This window comes from Helianthus annuus, chromosome 17 (assembly GCF_002127325.2).
Source record: "Helianthus annuus cultivar XRQ/B chromosome 17, HanXRQr2.0-SUNRISE, whole genome shotgun sequence".
NCBI classification, from domain to species: Eukaryota; Viridiplantae; Streptophyta; class Magnoliopsida; order Asterales; family Asteraceae; genus Helianthus; species Helianthus annuus.
The window spans coordinates 134,306,176-134,311,309 of NC_035449.2; positions in this window are offsets into that span (position 1 = coordinate 134,306,176).

Here is a 5,134-nt window from a genome sequence, read left to right on the forward strand (position 1 = left end):
GCACAAGGGTGAAGTTCCATTGTATGGCTTCCTAGCAGGGGGTTGAGCTAGTTGGTTGGGGACTGCTTAATCATTGTGAGTAACCATGGCGAAGTTCTGAGAAGCCTTTCGCTTCTTTGACTTCTTAGGGGATCCAGTCTGTTCATCCATGGTCTTTGATTCCTCGATTGGTTTCGATTCCTCGACCGGTTTCTTGTCACCGTTTCGGAAAAGCTTACGTTTCCTGATCTGAGATTCAGTCAAGGTTGCAGATAGCTCAATGGCCTACCTAACCGTAGTGGGGTTACTACCAGTAACAATGTCCTGAACTGAGTCAGGGAGGCCATCAATGTATTTTTCGATCGCCTTATCCAAAGGCGTAACCATGGAAGGACACAACAGGCTCAGCTCCTCATATCGATCAGTGTATGCTCGATGTTCGTCGCTGTCTTGCTTAAGATCGTCGAATTCCCTTTCTAAAGCCCTGATCTCATGACGAGGACAGAATTCCTTCATCATCAGTGCTCGAAGCTCTTCCCACATTTGAGCCAGTGCCACTTCGGCACCCCTATCTTTCATCACACCGTTCCACCATGTCAAAGCTTGTTTCTCAAAGACACTAGATGCAAAATCTACCTTTCGCTCGTTTGGACATTGAACATGTCTGAAGGTGCTCTCTAAACTCTCGAACCATTGCAGAAGTGCAGTTGCTCCTTGAGACCCAGAAAACTTTGATGGCTTAGCCGAGTTGAACGTCTTGAAGCTGCAGGGGGCATTATTGTTGTTGAGGGCTTGGTTACATTGGGCAACGATGTTCGGGATTGCAGCAGTTATTTGTTGTGTAATTACAGCTGCCAGATCTTTAATAGATACCGGATTTTCGCGTCGTGGAGGCATTCTAAAAAGGGGAAACAAGAGAGAAAACAAATGAAATGGCATGGGTAAGAATAGGATGTTATAATTACCGGCCATAATCATGGTTGATGATCATTTGTTTGAATCCACGAAGCAAACAAACAACACCAAGGCTGAATCAAAGCAAATAGATCCTCATAGTGTATCGCGAAGACATGCTCGCCTATAAGTGGATACTCACCCCAAGAGTTCCCAGGTAAGAGTGACTGGTCCGATTATGTGGATTTGTACGAACACTCTAACCTTAGACAGAAAACCCAGGGTACAGGCATTCACTCTTCCAGTTTGCACGTGTTCACACTATTTAGGACCAAAAACTTTGACGAGAGTTTTGAAAACTCAAAGGGGTTCAAAACCTTATAACAGAGGGTTCAAAACCTTACAATAGAGGGTTCAAAACCTAGTAATCAATCATCCTAGAACAGATGATTAGTTTTCAAAGCGGTTTTGAAGTTTATGTTCTCGTTGTGGTCGTCGCCTAAGGATAGGTGACGGTATTGTTTTATGACTAAACGCAAGGAAACTCGCGTTAGGGTCCTAGGAAGATTATAGACTAGGTTAAAGCATTACTAATAACCTAATTCCCTATAACCATTGGCTCTGATACCAACTTTTCTGTCACACCCCGACCACGTGGAACATACAAAACGTGGCGGAAACGTCGGGGAGTGTTGTAATAGAATCAATTGTTTCAAATCCATGGTAAATGAAGTTTCGTTTTATTAATCAAACATGAAAGTTTACATTGCTTTAAACAAGAACCAAAGAATACATAACATAAATTAACTAGTTCTTGTCTCGTTTTAAGTCACTAGGCACAGGTCCGCCTAAGTATGTCTTGATAAGTCCTATGCATCATCTCCTGAAAACACATGTGAAAATAGGTACGTCAGCATAAAAATGCCTTTGAGATACATTGGTTTTGTGAAAACGGAATTCATGACTTATGTTTGAGAAAATACTTAGTCATGAACCTTGTATTTTGCTTTGTCTTGTAAATCATTTGAAAAACGGTAAGATCAAATGATATGTATAAATAAGAGAATAATGTATGGTTAAATGAATAACCATGTAAACTGAGTTTGTATAAGATATGTTGTTTGTAAATCAATGTCTTGTGAAAAGTGTGTTATTTGTATAAAATGTTATATGTCTCAAATTGAAATGATTCAAGTAACGCTACGATATGTAATACCATACAAACACTTATATATAGGAAGTACCAGCGGCGTATCCACCATGCTTGTATCATATTACACATTCCTCGTTACTTAGATCACTTGCTCAAACCAAACCATCAAGATGAAGTGTTTAACAATTGTAGAAATGTTCATGTATAGTCAAATGTCTATTGTCAAATGTAAATCATGTCAACAGATACAACTAGTTCACACGGTTCAATGGTTACGAACGGTTCATATAATCAAGGGGTTTAGACGGTTCACATAGTCAAATGGTTACAACGGTTCAAAATGTAGTATAATGTGTTCATATGCTGGATGAGCATATGCAACAGAAATGCAATGTAGAATAATGTACTACGTATGCACACAATGGGCGTACGTAGCATGAAATGTATTGTAAAGTGATGTACTAAGTAGGCACACAATGGGCATAAATAGCATGAAATGTAATGTGAAACAATGTACTAAGTACGCACACAATGGGCATACATAGCATGAAACGTAATGTAAAGCAATGTACTAAGTACGCACACAAATGGGCATACATAGCATGAAATGTAATGTAAAACAATGTACTAAGTACGCACACAATGGGCATACATAGCATGAAATGTAATGTAAAACCATGTACTAAGTACGCACACAATGGGCATACATAGCATGAGATGAAATGAAATCATGTACTATAATGTACTAACGAATATAGCAGGTATATGATGTGAAAACATGGAAAGCATGAAAGTAACAAGTACGCACATGCGTTTCACCCCAAAACAGTTTGGAAAATAGTAAAAGATGGGGTTCAATGTACTCACCTGAGATTGCTTTGAAGTCCTTGTGTAATAATCACACAATGCTAGAGATCACGGAATATCAAACGGCACCTAATAGGTAGCTATATTAGTATACCGGACCAAAATCGGAAGGATCGGATAGTATGCGGGTTCGTAAACCAAACGAGTATGGAGACTCGTGTAATATGGTTCAACAAAGCCTACATACTAAAATGAAACCTAACCTAAGTGCTTACGATCCATTACGACCCGTTTAGGTAGTTTATGCTACCTTAATGCGTCGTTCGCGTAGAACGCGTTTGAAACGCCTAACATCGTGACCACAAGGTATAACCTCGGAAGGTTACAGCTATGGTCACCTAATGTGTTTGGTCGGATCCTAATGATCGACCAAATGGGTTGGGTTCGAAAGTATAAGCGATGGTTTAGATCGCTTACCTTACGACCCTATATAAGCACTATACTAAAAGTGACGAGCTAAGCATGTTAGAACATGCTTAACTAAGTTTAGAAAACAGGTTTGGTATCAAAACAAATGGTTTTGATACTCACGAGTAGTTTGGTTACAAAATACGCAAGAATGCGCATTTTGGCCGAAACTACGACTCGTCACTGAGCCTAGATAACGTGGTAATCAGTAGGTATAGTCACTACGGACTATAACCATCGTGATCACACTCACGTTATGAAGTTCCAATGAACTTCGTGTTGACCATAGGCTGGTCAACGCAGAAAGTCAAACAAAACGCTGACTTTCGGACTCGAAAAGCGAATAAAAGAACGAAAGAACACTTACGAAGGGTCCCCGAAAGCTAATCTCGATCCAGGAGCTCAGGTATGAGAGCAAAGGCCTCAACTTAGACCTTTAGATCAGATTTATGTGGGTTTTAACCAAAAGGGGGGGGTATTTATAGGAAAAGTAAAGCCGTTAGGATCGTTTCTTGAATATCGTGCCATGATCCAAGCCGTACACTTGTCGCAAAGTTGTGGTGCCTTATTTTGCCCCCACCATAGGAATCCGACACGTGGCGTTGCCCTTTGGGTGATCGAAAGGCCAATGCAAGTGGATCAAACATTGAATCTGGTCTGCATGTTTGATGCGGCCCGCGTCAGGATTCACACTAAACCCAGGCGGGCCGCCTGGCCCAGCCTGATCAGTACAAACTTTCAGCAATTACAGTTTTAGTCCTTGTTGCATATTTAAGCCATTTCCGACACTTCTAAGGCCCGTAAAGCCAACTTTAAGGCCCTAAAATGATGCCTAAACATTGTGGACATGAAACAAGCTAAAAAATATGTCGGATGTTGGTTCGTTTGGCCGTACAATCGCGATGTTCGGTTAATTACGACGGAATGCGCATAACCGCGAAAAACGATCCAAAAGACGCGACGAATGGATTTTTTCTTATGCCAAACACTAAAATAAATTATTTTAGTGCTTACATAAATTTTTGGATGTCCGGATGTATTCAGAACGTAAGTTATGCATGAAAGTGCAAACTTGTGCACTTTTTGACACTTTTAGCCCCTGAATGATCCAAAAGTTTGTTTTAGCATACCAAACTCCTCGAAGCCTATTTCTAAGCTATGTAAAGGATATTTATGGTATGTTTAACTAATGGACATGTTCCAGAATGTTTGTTACAGTTCAAATTGGTATACTTTCGCAGTTTGTCAAGTTTAGTCCCTGTAAGCGAATTAACTTGTTTTTGCCATAACAAGGCCTTCAAAACTTATTTCTAAGTTATGTAAAGGTTATTTAAGTATGTTAAGTATATGATGATGTTCCGGAGTATTTGTCGCATTTAAACTGAGTACGTTTACGCACCAGTCTGCCTATAATTCTCCAGAAAGCGATATAAAGTTTGAAATTGAACAAGAATTGATATGTGCAAAAGATACACATATTTATACACGATCCCAAGTATGAAATACAATATTTCATCGGCTTGGTATTTGTTTGATGGTCGTGGTGACATAGGTGTCACAGTCTCCTCTACTTTAGGAAATTTCGTCCCGAAATTTTTTCGTAGGAGTCTATTTGTGACTTTGTGTCAAATAACCACCAAAGATATGCAAGGCAATATCCTATCATTTCCTTAATGGAGACTCTTCAGAAATGGAAATGAAGGAAGAGTCAAGGATATTCATTTTCCCTTCGATGGAAAATTTTTAGAAACAAAAATGCACAGAATGAGTCATTTTCCTTAATGGGTATCCTTTAGAAACGAAAATGCACGGAATGAGTCATTTTCCTTAATG